This window comes from Neovison vison, chromosome 5, assembly GCF_020171115.1.
Source record: "Neovison vison isolate M4711 chromosome 5, ASM_NN_V1, whole genome shotgun sequence".
In the NCBI taxonomy this organism is placed as follows: Eukaryota; Metazoa; Chordata; class Mammalia; order Carnivora; family Mustelidae; genus Neogale; species Neogale vison.
In genome coordinates this window covers 46,042,388-46,063,431 of record NC_058095.1, presented here as the reverse complement: position 1 = coordinate 46,063,431, position 21,044 = coordinate 46,042,388, and the positions used below count along the sequence as shown (strand labels likewise).

The 21,044-nt window shown below is 41.4% G+C and overlaps 1 protein-coding gene across 2 annotated transcripts in view; it reads right to left on the bottom strand.

The window, feature by feature from the left end:
* Positions 1 to 18,906, bottom strand: part of LOC122906595 (speckle type BTB/POZ protein) — a 66,019-nt gene extending 47,113 nt beyond the window's left edge. For both annotated transcript variants that reach the window (XM_044248737.1, XM_044248736.1), the window contains exon 1: positions 18,776 to 18,906. The gene's annotated coding sequence lies outside the window, so the exon portion shown is untranslated. The remainder of the gene's footprint in view (positions 1 to 18,775) is intronic.
* Positions 18,907 to 21,044: the final 2,138 nt, after the last annotated feature.

The window sequence follows — 21,044 nt, the reverse complement described above, 5'->3', positions numbered from 1 at the left end:
AAAATTAACCTTTTTGTGTACACTCTTGTGAATTTTAACAAAATTCATGTGTAAGACCACTGCAATCAAAATACAAAAGTTTTTATGTAAATTTTAAGACAACCATAAATAAAGGAATTACTTAAAGCACTTACTTCAAAAGACAAGATTTCTACCAAGTCAAAAGCAGACAAAACAGGACCTAAAAATTTAAACAAGGATTTACTGAAAATAGAGGAATACTGGCCCCTGTCCACTTTTGCTCTTGCCTTCTAGCCAATCCCAAATCACTACAATTGTCCCCGTTTCGTTAATTCCCACAGCTTCAGTCACCATGTACGTGCCTATCTCTTCTCTCCTGCAAACCAACTTCCTGTTACTACGCATCAAGCGCCTATCTCACAGGCATCTTAAACTCAGCAGATCCAAAACGGAATCCTATCCTCCTCCCCCCAAAACCTGATTGTCTTGTGTGATCCTACCAATCACCCAAGTGCTCAAACCAGATATGCTGGAGTTACCCGTAACTCCCCCCTCACTCTCACTGCACCTCCACTTCCCAACCCCAAAATTAGTCTTGTCAATTTTACCTCAGAAATATATTTCAAACCCATCTGTTTCTCTTGATCCCCACAACCAACAGCTTAATTCGTTCAGGACATTATTAGACTGCAGTATTACCCTAATTAGTATAACACTTTCTTGCTTCATTCCTGCAGAGTAAGCTAGTGCTTGGCAAAACATCTTTACGCAAAGTATTTCCTCCATCCAGAATGCCTTTCTTTCCCCTTTGTAAACGACTAATCTCTCCAAGTTGAATTTAAATGCTTCCTCCTCCCCATTTTCAATGTGTAAATCTCTTGCTTCTGTAATTACCTGCCTTTCTCACTAGACTCTGAGTCCCAAGAGGGCAGCACTCAACTGTGATATTCACCTTGGCAAGCCTGGTGTCTAGGCAGTGCCCAGCAAATAGTAGGTGCTTAATAAGTGAAAAAGGAATGAGTGACTATATCATGATCCAGATAAAATGGCCTCAAGGATTTTTACTTTGCTAAGATTCTACGCTTAACAAGTGATCTTCTGCTTAATACGACACAGTATTTACAAGCTGCATGATTTCAGGCAAGTTATTAAAAAAAAAAAAAAAAAAAAAAAAAACCTCTGTGCCTCAGACCCCTCACCTGTAAAATACAGGTAAGAATACTTCCTTCATAAGGTTACTATGAAGATCAAATGACTTATATACATGTAAAATGCTTAGAGCAGTAAATGCTTACTGGAACACAGTAAGTCCTCGGTAAACATCAGCAATTGTTAGCTTTTGCTAATAATATCCTGACACTAGAAGGGGAATGGACTGAGCAGACATACATTTTCTATGTACGTTAGACCACCCTTCAGTGAAAATTAGTAAAATGGCATTCTTGGGGAACTGAGTTCCTGAGGAACTCAGTCAGTTCAACGTTAAGGGACTCTTGATTTCAGCTCAGGTCATGATCTCAGGGTCCTGAGATCCAGCCCCATGTTGGGCTCTGCGCTGGGAATAGAGTCTGCTTAAGATTCTCTTTCTCCCTCTGCACTTCACCACCCCCATAAATAAATAAATGAATGAATGAATAAATAGATATAGATAGATAGATAGATAGATGATAGATAGATAGATAGATAGATAAAATGGTGTGCTGGTTTATTTGTCCGCCCCTTGTGAGTTTGTGTACCACTTTTCCCTGAGGCCAATCAACTCTCATGAAACCGAAGAAACAGTTCACTTGCAAAACTTTAAAATGTACCCTGAATCCTGAAGGCCCCACCCCAACCAAAGCATCCTGAGAGGGCTTGTCAGAAGAGCTCGTTGGTCTGGGCGCCTGGGTGGCTCAGTGGGTTAAGCCTCTGCCTTCGGCTCAGGTCATGATCTCAGGGTCTGGGATTGAGGCCCGCATCAGGCTCTCTGCTCAGTTGGGAGCCTGTTTCCCCCTCTCTCTCTGCCTGCCTCTCTGCCTACCTGTGACCTCTCTCTCTCTCTCTCTCTCAAATAAATAAATAAAATCTTTAAAAAAAAAAAAAGAAGAAGAAGAAGAGCTAGTTGGTCACCTTATGACATCTTACATTGGTTCTTTCTAAAACACAACATTCTAGTCAAAGGCAGTACAGTTCAGTGAAAAGAATATGATGCTAGGTGAGAGACACTTTAAAGTATGCCACTGATTAGCTATGAACCTGACTGTGCACTTTATTAAGTTTTTATTTTAATCCCACTGAATTTAGCCCACACTGTTATATTAGTTTCAAGTGTACAACATAGTGATTCAACACTTCCACACAACACCCTGTGATAATTGTGCACTTTAAATAGAGTCTGAGTTACAAAAAGTACTAGTCAGTTCTCAATTATCCATACAAAAGGCGGTAAAAAGTGGCACAAGTAATTCAAAACAGAGAGTAAAAAACAAATCTTTAATATTTTACTTTGGAATGTATTATGTAATTTTCCTATAGATTGATATCCAAAATCTGGGCTAACCTAATAATAAAATATATTTACACAGCATGGCCATACATTAAAGTCATCATGGGAATGAATTCAAAATAAAAGGAGGAGGCCAGCATGAAATAAATTCGTACGGATAATAACAGGAAGATCATTTAAAACTGACTATTATTATATAATAATTCCTCTCAACCTCACAGCATCCTCTTAAGGCTCAATTTTAGCCATAAAATTCTTTCAAATGAAAATCTCTAAATGTCATTCAGAAATAAAAGGTGAGATTCAGAAATAAAAGGTGAGAACAACTGAGTTCCCACAGGTGAATCATTCTAGAACTGGGGAGCCAGGAGACAATCATCCAACTGAAGATTTTTGCTCTCACAGATGTGGGGTGCATTACTGTGCCTGAGGAGCTAGAAGCAGGTACCAGCCTAACTGCAGGCCAATCTGTCGTAAAACCCAGGTTTTCTTGAAAGGTTCCGTATCAACCTCTGCACCAGAAAGTATTTCAGCGACCACCCTATCTAAACTCTTTGAGTCTATAGAAGAAACCGAGATCCACAGAAGTTACAACACATCTGTGAAACCACATAATAAATATTTAAGTACTAGGAAGTTCACCTCTTTATTTATTTATTATATAATTGACATATAACATTGTATTAGCTTTAGGTGCACAATGATTTAATATATGTGTAATACAACAAAATGATCACCACAATGTTAGTTAACGTGAATGATGACACATGTTACAAAGATTTTTTTCCTTGGGATGAGAATTTTAAAGATCTATAGAAAGTTCATTATTTAAATAATACACTTACGTAAATAAATAACATTCTCCTACACTTCTTGTAAGAAAGAGACTTTAATAAATTCAGTTTAAATTGGGCCACATCTATGTATCTGCTCTATCTCCCAGTTCTATACTGAACAACTTCAGATGTGCTAAGAATAAAATCAGTCCTCTGGAATATAACTGAACTCCCATACAAGCTTCTCCACTAGACCACCACACGAAGGCTTCTCGCCAATTAGTCTGTCGGTTAGGCTGTAAGCCTTTGTGTCAGCTCATACACACAGTCATGTGCCTTCCTCAAATCTGGTCATACGATTCTGAAAGCCAGGAATATTCTCCTACCTCTTATTTGAATATTGCCCTTCTAGATCCAGGTCAAGTTCTATCTTGCCTTGAAGCCTTTCCTGATTACCCCGGCTCCCTCTGAATTCCTATCATACTCATTGTTACTTTCTTGGCAGTTAACAAAGGTTACTTAGAATCCCTTACCTGATAATTAATGTAAGATGCCCAGCACTGTAATTCTGTGTATGTCTCTCCCTACCCCCAAATTCTCTTTAGGTAGGTCTAGTGAGACCTAAGGATAGGTACTTAAGAAACAAAACAACATATCAGATGGAAAGGGGGAAATGGCTGACAGAATAATAGATTCTTTCCTTCATTAAAATGTTCTTTAATGCTAAAAAAAAAAAAAAAGAAAAAAATGTTCTTTAATGCTGCTTAAATATCTTTGCAACTATAAAAATATCTGAAGAATAATTAGGAAAAAATGGAACACTGCAGACCCTTTAACACAGAAATCCCATTTCCATTTTGAGAATCCATCCTAACGAATCAATCTGATCAGTGTATAAATATTTATGTATTAGGATGCTCATCAGAGCATAATTTACAAGCAAAAACTGGAGAAAAAGGAAGTTCATTTGTAGGGAATTGACAAATAATGATGCATTCGTATAACAAAACTCTGTAGAGGAATTCTATGTAGTTATTTTAAAAGATTATTTTTAGTGGCATGTGATGTTTTAAGTTTTTTTTTTCTATTATTTTAAAATCAGAAAAAGGAATCTCTTCTTTCTGAATAAAAATATAGCATAGATTTTGCAATCACACACATATCGTTTTAAGGACTACATAGTGCGTTACTCACATTTACTGCTGTCACCACCACTTAAGGAGTGATGCGCCAGCTTGTGAAGAGAAGTAGTCCCTAACAAGCCACCAGGGTCAACATGCAGTTCATTTTCCTGCTGTTTCCATGTTGTTTCTTCAAGCCAAAAGTTTCTGTAATAATTTACCAGCAGCTTTCAAAAAGCAAGCTTCTCACCTACGCAGAGGACATTTCCCTAAGTGGTGACAGGAGGGCTATGAGGCAGGTTATCACCAAGTTGAGTTCTATTCCAAAGGTCGACCATCACCTCCACCACCGCTCCCTCATCAGAGCACCAACTTGGAGGGGGAATATCCCTGACTGAGCCTTTCTGGTCAACAGATTTGAGTCCTGGGGAGCACTAAGACCAACACGGTCCTCGGTGTCTTTGTGTGGACAGAATTGCAACAGTCTGTGGCTCCCGTCACCATTCTACTTCAGATTCTCATCCACGCTCTCTACCGAAGCAAGGATCTCTTGGAATATTCTTTACTCCCCAGATTCCAACTTCTGAAGTTGTTTCTCTGAACTCCTATTCCCTCTTCCAAGGGGAAAAGAAGAGTCAAGATGAAAAAGTGCAAAAGCTCTGAAGGAGGACTTAGCTGGATATATTGGAAAAATAAAAAGAAAGCCAGGGCAGCTTGATCATGGTAAACAAAGGAAAATACTGTACACGAAACCGGCAGGAACCACATCACAAAGGACCTAACAGGTTATGATAGAGACTTTGGATGTTTATTTTCATAAAGTTTGCCGCTCCCACGGTGAATCAATTTTATATAAATGAGACCTAGATCTATCTTTCAAACCTCATCTGCTCTTCGAAAACCCAGTGCAATAGATTCAACTGCCTGCCTGCCAGGCAGCCTCTCCTAAATGTCAATACATGCAAAGCCAAACACTATCTTTTTTTCCAAAGCAGCTCCTCCTGACTATTTCATATCTGCTAACAGACCGATCATTCACCCAGGCTTGCTATCTCAAAGCTGTCTTGCGTTCCTGGCCTACTGTCCGCCCCCACTCCTTACAGGCTCCCCGGGGCCTCAAGTCTCCAACTTACTCTCTTTTCTCTTCTCTAGTCCCACTGCCACGATCCCAGTTCACACTAGCACCAATCCCTGTGCAGTTTGCTGGAACAGGGGAACCAGTTTCCACGCCTCCAGCTCTTTCCATCAAATCTATCCTACGTGATGTCATTTAGATGCTTTGAAGATCATCATAAGCACATGATATACAAATTTATTACCTCAAGTCCTGACTTCACTTCAAGCCCCACTCATAGATCTGCCTACTTAACGTATTTATACTTAGCCATGTTCGCATCTCAAATTTAACATGTCTAAAATTGAACTCCTGATTTCTGATCTTCCCTCCAAATCCCACACCTCCCCCTCCCATTCTTATCTCCCACTCCCATCTCCGTAAGCGGCACCTCTCCACATCCAACTGCTTGAGCCAGAAAGCCGGGAGTCAGTCTTGACACTCTTCTTCCTCAACCCCCACATGCAATCTATAATTAAATGGATTCTTTCTCGAACATACTTCTCAAATCCATCTCCTTTTCTCCACTGCCTCTGCCACTGAGTCCCACCTGCAAAGATTCTTAATTCCAGTGGCATGAGGGGCAGCCCAGGCACTGGGATTTGTAAAAAGCTCCTCGGGTAAGGAGAACACGCAGCTCTGGGCGAGAACCACCACTCTGCAGGTTCTGGACCACTAGCCTCTCTGAACCCACTTCAGCTACTTTCCCCCTTGCTCCCTCAACTCCAGCCATGCTGGCCTCCCTCCTTGTCCTTGAACATCACTCATGGCGTCTGCCCTTGCTCTGGTTCACTCCTTAGGTTCTATAGATATTTACTCAAATACCACCTTTGTAGTGCTTTAGGAAGACTTTCCACGGCTATTCCACTTAAAACTGTGGAATCCACATCCATCCCAACACACCCTATCTGTTTCTTGGGCTTTACTTTCCTCCTTGGGACATACCGACTTCAAACATATCATATAATTTATTTATCTTATTTACTGCCTGAATATGCACTTCATGAGAGCTGGGATTTTTGTCTCTTTTGTTCCTTTATATATCCCCAGTACCTAAAACAGCATCTGGTCCAAGGGAGGCACTCAGTTAGTATTTAACTTCCCCAGGAAGGCCTTCCCAGATTCCTCCAACTAAACTGAAGTATCCCATTATTCCCCAATAGGAATTTATTCCTTTCCTTCATTAATAATTTGTCATTACATTTGTGTTTATTTGTTGACGCTCCTTTCCTAGACTGAAAATTCCATAAAAATAGGGATTTTCTATTTGGTTCGCTATTATAGCGAACTTTTTCGTGCTTAAGTGGCACAGAGTAACTATTTTCAAGAAACAGTTAACAAATGAATTAATGAATGAGGCTGAATACATTTTCTGAAAGCACACGTTGATGTGTTACTTTTCCAATCAAAATCTTTCAAAGTCTCTCCATCACTTACCACGTTAAAGCCTAACAGTCTGGTGTTGATAGAAGACCTTCCATGATCAGGGCCGATTTCTCTCCTATCTTATCTCCTATTCTCTCAGGCATCTTTTGCTTCAGCTACACTGCACTGTTCATTATTTCCAGTACACACCCTATACTAACAAACACCGCATTTCCCCACCTCCGCATTTTTGCTCATGACATTCCTTCTGCCTGAATCCCCTTCCCATCTCTGCCAATCAAAATTCCAGCCTTCAAAATACCTACCCTTCAAACCCCAGCTCAAAGGTAAACTTCACGAAGACAGTCCTGACTCCCACCCCAACTTCCCCAACTAAATGATCCCCTTCCTCTTATAAACACCAAAATATGTAATAGTGGTTTAATTCTCCACTCATTTCACCACATACCCCTTCCTCATTTTTTTTTTTAAGATTTTATTGTTTATTTGACAGACAGAGATCACAAATAGGCAGAGAGGCAGGCAGAGAGAGAGGAAGAAGCAGGCCTCCGGCTGAGCAGAGAGCCCAATGTGGGGCTCTATCCCAGGACTTGGGATCATGACCTGAGCCGAAGGCAGAGGCCCTAACCCACTGAGCCACTCATTCAGGCGCCCGCCCCTTCCTCATTTTTCACAAAACCTTTCGTTCGTAGTTATTCGTAGGTATTTCTTGAAATGAAGTCAGTTAATACCACTACTCCTATCTCTATCATAAAGCATATTTAAATGGGGATAGGAGGTGGGGGTACAGCGGTTCTCTTTAGCAAGACCATTAATAACCAAAAGATATTAAGGCTGGAACAGCAGATTCCCAGCCTTAAACTCCCCTTCTCTGGCTTTTCTGCTGAGACAAGATCTTCCCAAATTTTTGGATCTCAAATTTTTTAATGTATTCAACTGCTTGAAAAAATATGTTAAGCTGCACGTGCTACCACCAGGACAGAAATCCCATAAAATATATTAAAATGGGTTATCTTAAGATTATTACATACTTGAAAGAGTATCTGACTGAAAAATCTGGATACCTTAAACTCTGTTGTTTGAAAATGATCATGACTAGGAAAACGTTTCTGTTCAACAAGAAATCTGAAACTTTTAAAGTATTCCATTCATTTCCACATCATGTTAAAAGATGGCGACGAACAGTAGTAGCAATGCTGTAAAATCCTACCACGAAACACTTGTATTTCAAGTAACAGGCCTTTGTTTCCCTACCCACACCCTCTCATAAGGCTGTGGTTCCCAAAATGTAGTCCACAGATCCCTGGAGGTCCGTCTCAAGGAGTCCATAAAGTTGAAACTATTTTCATAATACTAAGAAATCTTCTGCCTTTTTCACTACATTGACATTTGCACTAGTGGTACAAAATCAACAATGGGTAAAACTACTGGTGCTTTAGCATAAATCAAGGTAATGGCATCAAACTGTACTAGAGTCCAGTGTCCTTCACTATCATATCCTGGCGATTTTTTTTTTAAAGTCAGTTTCACTTAAGAATGTTTTTGATGAAGCAATAAATTTTCATGATAAAATTGAAGCTTTTAATCAAAAATTAGAATTCTGAAAATCTTGTAGCTGCATAACAGATTCCCAATACTTAGAGACTTTCCTGATGACTGATGATATTAACTAACGTGTTTTTTTGCATTTGGTTTTTTTGGTTTGTTTTGTTTTGTTTTTAAAGCAGTCTCCATGTCCAGCATGGAGTCCAATACAGGGCTTGAATCATGACCCTGAGAGCAACACTTGAGCTGAGATCAAGAGTCAGTCTTAACTGACTGAGCCACCTGGGAGCCCCTAACGTGGTTTTTTTTATATTGCATTATAAAATGTGCCATTTGCAAAATTTGCTTAACTCAAGGAACCAATATTTCCCAAACACCAAATGCATATTATCAAATCACGAATGGGTAAAAAACCCATTCAAAGAGCAAGACAAGATGAATGGATTTTAATGTAACAGTAACATCAATGATTTCAGTTCCCACACTGCAACTTAACTTTTGTCAAGTTTTGGTGTAGTATCAGAGACAGAGAATACGCACAACTGTCTGAAAATACTCCTCCCTTTTCCAACTACATATCCCTTGTGGTTATATTTTCTTCAAATACTTCAATCAAAACTATCAATCACATCAAACTGAATCCACAAGTAGATATGAAAATCCATCTTCTCTTAAGCCAGATATTTAGGAGATTTGCAAAAGTGTAAAAAAAAAGCCATATTCCTCTAAGTTTTTGAAAAGTTATTTTTCATAAAGATATTTATGTTAACACGAGAAAGTTTTTTTTAGGTAATTATTTATTTTGGAGAGACAGAGAGAGTAAAAGAGTGCATGCTCACAAGGGGGCGGAAGCTGAGGGAGAGAATCTCAAGCAGACTCCCCACTGAGTGCAGAGCTGACTTGAGATCATGACCTGAGCCGAAACCAAGAGTTGCATGCTTAACCAACTTAGCCACCAAGGCACCCCTAGGTAATTAACTCTTTTAAACTGTTTTTTTTTTTTCTTTTAAGATTTTTTTATTTTTTTGACAGAAATCACAAGTAGGCAGAGAGGCAGGCAGAGAGGGGGAGGCAGGCTCCCCACTGAGCAGAGAGCCTGATGCGGGGCTCAAGCCCAGGACCCTGGGATCATGACCTGAGCCAAAGGCAGAGGCCTTAACCCACTGAGCCACCCAGGCGCCCCTTAAACTGTTTTTTTTTTTTAAGATTTTTTTATTTATTTATCAGAGAGAGAGAGAGAGAGCAAGCCCAGGCAGACAGAATGGCAGGCAGAGGCAGAGGGAGAAGCAGGCTCCCTGCCGAGCAAGGAGCCCGATGTGGGACTCGATCCCAGGACGCTGGGATCATGACCTTAGCCAAAGGCAGCTGCTTAACCAACTGAGCCACCCAGGCGTCCCATCCCCTTAAACTGTTTTTTACTTTAGTTTCTAGTTTGGTAAATATCAATAGATATAAACCACATAAACAAAAGCTCTTATGGTCCTCAAAAATTTTAAAAAAGTATAGAGCCACGAGACGAGAAAGTTTGAGAACCATTGCTCTAAGAGAATCTGTCTCTGATTCCAGCCACTGCTAAGATTGCTGTTTGGAGCAAATCTTCCTTTCCCCATCCTCAACCAGAGTTGAACCTAGGGCAGACATCTGGTCCAGGGAAAATCATGCTTTAGACTGGCCAAATCAGATATCATTTGGGAATCTGAATTAAGCCTCATGGATACTGAGGGCTATTTATGGCAGAACACTAGAGTCCATGAAGTCTTACTGCTGACGTTCTTGGAACTGTTTTGATTCCAGCCCTTTCTAAGGTCTTGTTGTTCAGCTTCTCCTTGGATTCTTCTACAACTATTTCTTTTGGAAAAATCTTTTATATGTTACTTTAAATAGGTTTCTTTTCCTTATGATCAAGAAAGCCTTAATACCACAGAACTTCAATACTGTTACCATGAGTGTTTTATTCCATGTCCTTATCTGAGACACCGTATTATAATGAAAGTTCTCCTTCATTTGAAGATCATATCCCCACATAAAATGAAGATCACTCCAACAAAACTAAAACCTGAATGGAAATTAGAGCCTTATTCGGAACAAGAGACAAGCTTAATGGTCAGCTGTTAGATTAAAGGAGGCTTGGTTTGTTGTTTTTTGTTTTGTTTTATTCTGGAGAAGGCCATTATATATCATGTCAATAAATTTTAGAGAGCAAATGGCTTCATTAAAATATACTAGCCTGACACAGTTTTTCAGGGAGGCTGATGAACAGAAAAAGAACAAAGTAGAGACTTGCCCTACTACATATGAACAATTACAAAGCTAAGATAATTAAGGCAGTGTCGTACCAGTAGGAGATAGGCAAACAGACTAACATTACAGAACAGGGAGCACAGAAACATGTAAATGGCATTATAAAGTTGTAAGGGGCAAACATGACTATTTGGTGCATGATGCTAGGGAATATAAGACGTAACTGTTACCTCAGTATAGGGGAGGATTTCTTCATTAAGACACAAAAACACACATGATAATGGAAAAATGTAATAAACCTGACTCTGTTGAAGTTTAAAACTTAGTGTCAATAAAAGATAAAATTAGGGGCGCCTGGGTGGCCCATTGTGTTAAGCCTCTGTCTTCGACTCAGCTCATGATCTCAGGATCCTGGGATCGAGCCCTGCATGGCGGGAAGCCTGCTTCTCCCTCTCTCTCTGCCTGCCTCTCTGCCTACTTGTGATCTCTCTCTGTCAAATAAATAAAATCTTAAAAAAAAAAAAAAAGGTAGAGTTAAAAAAATTTTTAAATACACTCTTAGGCTGGCTACTATCAAAAATACCTCCAGAAAATAATAAGAGTTGGTAAGGTAGAACAGCTGGAGCCCCCGTGCACTGCTGGTACAAATGTAAAATGATGCAGCCATTACATCCAATGGTAAGACAGTTCCTCAAAGAAATTAAAAATAGAAATACCATATGATTCAGCAATTCCATTTCTGTGTATAGATCCAGAAGAACTGAAAGCAGTATCTCAAAAAGCTAGCCGAGAACCCATGCTCAGAGCGGCACGATTCACAGTGGCCAAAAGGCAGAAGGAATGCAAGAGAACACCGATGAACAGATGAACAAACAAAATGGGGGGTATGTGCACAGCGGAATATTATTCAGTCTTAAAAAGGAAGGAAATTCTGACACGTGCAAGAACACAGATGAACCTCAAACACAGGACGCTATGGGATATAAGCCAGATACAAAAGGACAAATACCACATGACTCCACTCATATTAAGTAACTAAAGTAATCAAAACGAGAAAAACAGAAAACAGTACCTGATTCAACATACCAACAAATGTGTAAACCTTAAATTAAGGAGCTGAATGATTACACACATTTTTCTTACAGACAGACAGATATACTAGAGAAGAGAATTAGAGGCTTTTCAGAGAACTACTGCAAGCCTTTCTCTAACGTAGCTAGTGCCTCAGCAGGAAGATTTGTGCCAAGAGCTTCTTAGAAACAAACAGTCAAGAAGAAAGGTCTTCACAGTCAAGTAAGGGTTACTGTCTGAAGGTTTAACTCCCACTCTGAGGTCTGCTCCCAGCTCTCCCCAAGCGGCATGACCAGCTTTGCCACACAGAGCAGCTAGGCAACTCCTACCAATTCTATTAAAACATGACTACAGTTGTAAGAATGAAGGCCCAGGCATTTCCCGGAGAGATTAAACTTCAGAATCTTTTTTCCTATAATGGGAGCTTGTCAAAAACAAAAGAAGCTATTGGATCTTAGTGGCAAATGTGTCAGCATAGCCTTTCAGAGTGATTCACCAGGCCTGCAAACAAACACGCAAAAAAACCACCCTGAAAACACAATCAGAATTTAATATGGAGCCAGTATTGTCCTGAAACCAGGTTGAAAATAACCTCCTCAAGCCTGGAAGTAAATATGACAAGATAGTAAAAAAACAAAAATAAACAGAATTTCATGGGACGCCTGGGTGGCTCAGTTGGTTGGGCAGCTGCCTTCGGCTCAGGTCATGATCCCAGCATCCTGGGATCGAGTCCCGCATCGGGCTCCTTGCTCAGTGGGGAGCCTGCTTCTCCCTCTGCCTCTGCCTGCCATTCTGTCTGCCTGTGCTCGCTCTCTCCCCTCTTTCTCTCTGATAAATAAATAAAATCTTTTAAAAAATAAATAAATAAATAAACAGAATTTCAGATATATATTATAATACTGTTATTATCAGGCCTCGAGTAACTTGATATCAGTAAGATTACTCAAAACACCACTACACGGTAGGAGTCTAATAAAACATTTTCTACTAAGACAGGAATTAGTCCAAGCCCTAAAACCAGCTTTAGAATGCAGTTCTACTGCACCTTTTGTTTGTATTAACCTTCATTAGTGTGATGGATTTTTAAGAAAACACGGTAGATGTGCCAACATTTCTCCTGAGTCTACAGTACATGACAGAAATCCACAGGATTCAGCACTATTCCAGACCCTGAGTTAAGACAGCTAGATATCAGAGTTCATGGCCTATCTGAAAAATTTCTCTAATTAAGAACAATTTGTCTCATTCCTTTTTTTTACGATGAAAATCTAGTGATAATGAAAAGAATATGCTATCACAGCATAATTTTACATAATGCTCTAATTGTGTGGAGAACTGTGTAAAAGGAGGAAAAGGAAGGAAAGAAATACACACTTGTGCATGAACACACTAAGATGCTTTTACAGAACACTCAAACCCTACATCTCCAAGAAAGCTCATAAACGCAATTTTCATCTCTAAATTCCATTTTGTATACCTTTCGTCTTGGAAAAAAAGCCAGGCTGCTCATGAGAGAAGAAATTCCCAGTCTCTTCTACAGCTAAACTTACATTGGGGAGGTGGGGGGAAGCAATGCTGTCTTCAGAGGTACTACCGGTCTTTCACAAAGAGTATTCAAAACACGAAATCCGTGAGGTCTAAGATCCAGAATCCAACAATGTCAGCGGCACAGAGGTGAGTCAAACACTAGGTGCATTGTGTTAGAATAAAGGCACCTTCAGTTTTTAGATGTTGGCTCCAGAAGTTCCATGATGAACAACATAATAAAAGGGAAGATGTGATATACATATAAATCCTACATATGGGTGTATACACACAGATGTGTATGTATCTCTCTCTCTCTATCTTTCACACACACACACACACACACACACACACACATTCAGATGGTTTCACAACTAGAACAGGAAAAACATAAAGTGAGGCAGGAATTGCTTGTACCAAAGGGCAAGGAAGCACTCATACATCAAGCTTAAAAGGTCTGCACGTGCCAAATATGGAATATTCTGGGCTTCAAAAAATGTCTATATAATTGTTGGTAACATGTAGAATAAATTAAGGTCCTGAATCTACAATGATAATAAAACAAAGAAAGTAAGAAAAAGAAACAATTCATTTGCCACCATTAGAAGGGATTATTATACCATCCACTTACTCAGGATATTGTTAAAAGGAAAATTAAGAATTTATCTAACTTTTTTTTTTTTTAAAGATTTTATTTATTTACTTGACAGAGAGAGATCACAAGTAGGCAGAGAGGCAGGGAGAGAGAGGGAAGCAGGCTCCCTGCTGAGCAGAGAGCCCAATGCGGGGCTCGATCCCAGGACCCTGAGATCATGACCTGAGCCGAAGGCAGCGGCTTAACCCACTGAGCCACCCAGGAGCCCCAAGAATTTATCTAACTTTTGATAGAAATTATAATTATTCCTAACTGATAAGGGAAATCTTTGCAAAGGACTAAAGGCTAATCAATGTAAAAGGGACAGCAGAATTGGAAAATTAGCACTTTGCAACAACCAAAGAAACAACTGGTTCAGACAAGGATCCCTATCATTAGGTGACAGACTGCTGGAAAAGTGGAATAGCATAGTTCCAAAGTGTCAGCACTCTACAGATTACTTACTAACTACAAAGGGGAAAAAATGTCTATACTGGAGATTTGGTATTTATCATTTTAAACAAATGATCAAACAAACAAACATCATTAATAATGGGATATTATGACATTATTTCTCTTATTGTGACCCAATGGGAGGTACAGAGCAATACCTATGAAGAATTCTTACCAACGTATTTAATCTGCATCTAATCAGACCATAGACTTAAATGCCAGCTTATAGGAAATACAAGCATAAAGGAACCAATTAAATGAAACTGTGAAGAAACAATCAGAAAATTCTAGAAGTGATATATTCAGTAAGACTAATGGCTTGGTCTCTTCATAAAGGCAATTTCTTGTGGCTTCTAAATAAACTGCTCTAAATTTAAAAAGACTAAAGATACATGTCTGGAGAAAAATCTGAACATTAACTGGATATTAGATAGTTTTAGGAAATTACTGTTAATTGCCTTAACTAAGACAATGTATTCTAAGAACAATCAAGCAAAACAATCACTGTAAGTTGTGAGGAAATGGAAACTAACTTAAAAATGCCTGGGCCTGAAGGAGCTCACTGTCTTGTTAGAAAACCAAATCTACTGCATATGTGAAATAGTAAGTGAATACTTAGAATGGGATCGCAATACACTGTGTTTCATGTTGAGAGGACTTTGTAAGAGAGTGATAAGGTTTAGAGGAGAGTTCCCTTCGGAGGTCTTCCTGAAGGAAGTACATTTTGAGCCCTTCCCCACCCTGCCTTTTACAACTGTTCGTGTAAAAAATTTTAAACATACAGAAAAATTCAAAGAATAGTACAGTTATCACCTTTATACCAATTATCCCTTAGATTCCATAGTTTCCATTTTGCTGTATTTACTTTACATATATATGTGCACTTGTGTCATGATGTCTACAATATAAAAATTTACACATTATATATATAAACACAAGTAAGTATTTACTTACTATTTCACCTATGCAGTAGATTTGGTTTTCTAACAAGACAGTGAGCTCCTTCAGGCCCAGGCATTTTTAAGTTAGTTTCCATTTCCTCACAACTCACAGTGAAAGAGTCTACAATCTAGGAGACTTTTAAAAAGTACTAGTACCAATATCTTATGAAAGCACCCAGTAAAGCACCTCTAACTACTAGGTTAGCTTTTTCATCTCCTCAACAGAATGGCAGTTCGCTTGTACAAACAACTTTGAGTCAAAGCTATCAAAAGGAGATCCTAAAACATCGCTTATGGGCTTACAGAATTTTGCAAAGAAAACAGCATCTAGGAGTTCAAGGAAGCATAAGTTTTACATGTCTTCTGAGGCGTGTCATGGATTTACTGTGTTATTCAGACCTGTGACTTTATTCTCACGACATTATTCTTTAGTGGAACACTATCTTCCACCATCACTCCCATCTGCAAACAGACAGTATTTATCCACAACTCTTGGGTATAATGAAGCTTAATGAGCTACATAATGAACTTAAAATCTTAGATAAAAGACTGTACAAAGAAAAAAAAAACACTTTGATAATACAGTGCTGGTGAAGAAAAAAGGCAGACTCACACAACTCCTGGCAGGAATATGAATTCATACAACCTCTATGGCAAGCAATTCAGCAGTATCTAACAACATTAAAAATGCATACATCCTCTGATCCCGCACTTCTGCTAGGAATTTACCCAAAAGATACCCATGTACCTAAAAAGCGCATACAAGGAATTAGTTGTAGCGCTGGAAACAACCTAAGTATCCAATGATAAGAGCTGGCTGAATGATGGTACATCTGTACAAGGCAGTATCTGTCATCTTTCAAAAAGGAAGAGGTTTTCTATGACTGTATGGAATGATGGCCAAGATTTACTAAGTGACAAAAGCAAAGTGCAGAATAATGGCTATAGTATCTTACCATTTGTGTAAAACAGTAAATAAAAACAAAAACTTAAAAGTTGCATATGCTTATAAAAGCACTATCTCTGGAAGGGTAAACAATATAAGGGTCACAACAGTTTACTTTGCGGAGGGTTTAGGAGGGTTTAACTAGATGAAGGAAAAGAGGACAGAGAAGCAGATTCTTCTCTTCCTGTGTACCTTTTGAATTTTGTTTCATGTATGTTACCCATCTTATTTTTTAAAATATTGATTTACTTTAGAGAGTGAGAGAGAGTGAGCGCAAGGTGGAGAGAGAGAAAGGGACAGAGTCTTCAGCAGACTCTGAGTTGAGTGCAGGGCCCCATGGGGTACTTGATCTCAGAACCCTGAGACAACTGAACTGAGCCAAAACCAAGAGTGGGAAGCTTAACTGACTGCGCCACCCAGGTGCCCTATGTGTTACCCATTTTAAAGAGCCTTTTTAAACATGGCTTTGCACCAATACAAATTAATGATACTCCTCCTAATCCTAAAAGTAGTCATGCCTTCACCCCATAACAATTTTTGAATAAGGCTTCAGTAAATTCAACCAAATGAAACGCTTCCAGATAAAAACAAAGCACCACACAGGACAGAAACCTCCTGAAAAATGGCTACTTATTTCTTTCAAGATTTTTACCAGAACCTGATGCAAGTCTGGACACAGGCAACACTGAACATCTTCCAGGTCACTAACCACTATGAAGAGCTCTACCGGAAGTCACCAAAGCTCCGACAGACACCAACCATCCCCACCCTAAGTGTGGAGCTGTCCCAGTAACTTTATACTCCTCAGTCTTCACACAAGGAAAACAAGATAAGTCTCCAGCTCTTTCCAGGAAACGGGATGATATAGCCCCCCCCCCAATTCCTGTGCTGTTTCTGTGTCATCTCTTGGGTCCCAATGTAACCATGGCAACAGAAAACAGCACAAAAGACAGCTGAAACATGCAAAGGCCAGGGTTAAAAGGGGAGGCGAAAAAAAAAAAAAAATATATATATATATACACACTTTAAGGCCCAAATCATAAGATCCTACAGTTAAGAATGGCAGCCAAAAAAGCCTTGCTAGAATACCAAAGAAGGAACACAAAGGGAAGAAAATAGAAAATAAAATATTACCCATCCCCAGTTATCCAGATAGGAAACCGGTTTGTCAAAGATAACTGAAAAACAAACAAAAAGCTGCCCCCGCCCCCAACAATTCAGTTATTCATTTCGTTGCTATTAAGTAAACCTTCTGCCTGTAAGAATTTATCATCTCCTCACCCTGTTCTGATGTCAGAGGGAAGAAGCATCCAAGTATCCAAGAGTGGCCATATAGCAGCAAATTAAGGACCATGAAAAATCTGCCAGCTGAAAACCTACGTCCTGGATCACTGAAATAATACTGTACTTTAGAGTTCCTTATTTTATACTGCTCTTCATTATTTGCAAATGGGCAAGAAACATCACTCCCACTGCTTAAAGTTAAAAACACGGGGTAAGTTATCCCCAACTAGTAGTTTCAGATTGCTTTTGTTTTCGTGTGATATTCACAGAGCATCAAGAATGTACAGCTAAAACGAAAGTGCTAAGGAAGTTTTGTTTCGTTTTTTTTTTTAAAGATAGATCTTTCACAAAAAAAGAGGCAAATAGGTCACACAAAGCAGGAGGGCTACAGAGGAGAGAACCCTGATGTCTTGATTTACAGGTACTGCTCTAAGCCTTACACTGTGTTCTCTATCTCCACCATATCTAGTTCTACAAAGGCAGTTAAGAATTTTACTAAAAGGTAGTCCTTACTTTCTTTTTTGTGACCCTTAGTCCTCCTTAGAAAAGCCACCAAAATCCCCTGCCAGAATAACTGAATGGCTTGGGGCACCTACTCCTAAGTTTAGAGGATGCTTGTATTAAAAGTACACCATGACTGTGGGAGGAAAGAAAAGTAATCCTGGAACTAGAAGTTGCAGTGACAGTTTCAAAAGAAGGGTCAGCGTGGGGCACGTTGGCTCTGGAAGGCGTTAGTAGCCTGGGAGGCTCTAGGGCAACATCAGATGCAAATACTGCTTTGTCAGTAGGTCCGTCAAATAATTTAAACGCTCCCTTTAGGATAGGAGCAACAGGCGCACTATCTGGCAGCCCACTGTCTGCGAAGAAGGCGGGCGCGTGGTCAAGGGGCTCTTTATCCCGCAGGTCCCTGCAACACAGCGATGCGCATGCGCCCCGGGGGCAGCGAACAAGCACCCCTAGCTCTTTCACACTCGCGCATGCGCAGTCACCCATCTCGCCGCAGGCGACAGCTCACTATTTGGCAAGGGGGATGGGGCTGGGAAAATGATGGGGGGGCTGAAGGCAGGGGGCGCATTTGTGTCTCCTGAATGCTTGGGATTGGGGAAGGAACGGCTGATTAGGCTCTGGCATTCCCAGGCCACGTAACCCAGGATGTGGGATATGGAACAGAGAAGAGTATGTGAGTGGCGGGGGGGGGCGGGGGGAGTTGGGGGTCAGTCACCTCTTAAGGGAGGCGCCCCCCCACACTCCCACAGGACAACCCTCTCCCTTGACTCTCCTCCCCCCACTCACCTGAGAACGGCGGCGACAGCTGCTGGTCCCCGTCCCCCTGCGCTCGCTTCATACTGTCCGCAACATCCGGGACCTGCGGGACCGCCGATACACAAATACACACACACTCGGAACGCGCACACTCACACACACACACACACACCGACACACACCGGCCGGGGCGTCATGGCGTCAGCACGTAGACGCAGCGAGCGCGTACCCGCCGGGCCCCACCCCGCGCGGCCTCCGCCCCTCTTCTCCCCTCCCTGAGTTCTCCTGCCCCTCCTCCCTCTTCCTCAAGACTCTGCCTACCTCCCTTACTGCGCGTGCGTCCCGCCGGCTCCACTGGGCCGGGGGATTTGAGGGGAAGGAGGGGCTTGACTAGAAAGAGGCGGGAACACGGAGGGGGTTGCACGCCCGGCGCGGCAGGCTATGCGGAGGTGCGAGGCCCAAAAAGAGGCCTACCAAGGGTGGGGGTCGGGGGGTTGGGGGGAGTGAGGGTGGGGGGTTAGGGGAGTCAGGGTGGGCAGCGTAACAATAAGGGCATTGAACAATAGCAGTTTATATTTGCAAGAAGTGTATTGATTACTGACACCTTTAAGTCGCATTCCCTCACTTTTAATGAAAGCTTTGTGTCAGTAAACTATTTTTTGGATTTCATGATAATTCTAAAGACTTTTAAGTCACCTAGATTTTGGCATTTGAAAACAAAACCAAGGACCATCCTCTTGGGGGAAGGTGGGCATGTGGGTGGCTTAACTAAAGGGACTTTAATCAGTGACAACTTGTTGTCTTGGACACCCAGGTCCCCAGCTGGCCTCACATCCCGGCTCCCAAGGGCCATCAGTGACTCCTGGGTTGAGTAAAAGAAAAAAAGCCTCCAGCATCTTGGCCCTTGGAGGGGGAAAAAAAAAAAAGTCATCCCCATGTTAGAATGATAATATGTCAGTGGTGGGATATTTGTGGGTTTTTTTAAAGATTTTATTTATTTATTTGACAGACAGAGATCACAAATAGGCAGAGAGGCCGCAGGGGGAGGGAGAGGAAGGCAGAGGGAGGGGGAAGCAGGCTCCCCACTGAGCAGAGAGCCCCATGCAGGGCTCTATCCCAGGACCCTGGGATCATGACCTGAGCCGAAGGCAGAGGCTTTAACCCACTGAGCCACCCAGGGGTCCCGATGGGATATTTATTATTGCTATGATCCTTTCCTTTAGCTTAAACTTTCAAAAATTGTTCCTACAGGGTCAAGCCAAATAATCCAGAGCAGGTTTTGTCTCTTTTCCACACTGAGATAGTATCACTACACAGATAGACGCACTCAAATGTCGGAGGCATTGGACCCAAAAGAGCAGCCAGGTGAACCTGCAGGTCATGGGGTGATGAAGGGTGGGTCCTGCCTTGGGAACAGCTTCCGGAAGCTTTGCTGTCATGGGACTGTCTCCAGGAGACTGTGCTCACTTGTCTCCTGCCACATGCGTCCTGGCGCCAGGTGGCTGTTGAATCTGTTCATTGGGGAAGGCTGAGAGCCCATGAGCAAAGCCACAGGGGTTTGGAAAGAAACCCCTGACGGAGCAAGGCTGCCTTCTACTTTCAAGTACCCGGGCATGCCCTACAATCCCACAATTTAGAATGTGGGAAAGCCCTCCAAGCTCCCAGAGCTTGCTCCAACCGTATTTCATACAACATGATCAAGAAATGGAGATCCTAACTTCCACCATGATGTGAGTGCTGGGCCTACCTTGATTAAAACAAAAAGAGCTTTCATCACCTAGTAGGCTGATGCTTGAAACTTTCCAGTGAGGTTCCGCTCATCCTCATCCTCAGTAAACATGCATTCCTTTAGCTGAAGCCAGCAAGGTTTTCGGTTCTTATGAAAATTCAGAGTGCCCCGTGGGTAACCAGGTAACCCAGTTCAAGTAATTGACTCCTGGTGTCACGGAGGCTGTTCACTTCCTGTTCTCTTCACTTCAGAGTTCACAGGTTGGCAAGGAAGAAAGAAAAAGGGTACCCCTTGGAGGGAGGAGCGTAGAGGAGGGGAAGGGGTGCAGAAAAAGGAAACTGGAGGCAGGAACAGCATAGTTTAGCCACCTTACTCTTGGGGCTAATCAATCTGGTGTAGTCAGATTCTGCCTGGCACCCGGGAAGGGACTCCTCAGGGCTAGTGAGTCTGTGCTAGCAGCTTGTCCATGCCAGCCCTGAACCTCCAGAGATCTGGAAGGACATGAGTACTACCCCATCTGTAGCCTGGTGCAATGAGGCTCCCGTCCTGCTGTGGGGACCATCCCGCCCA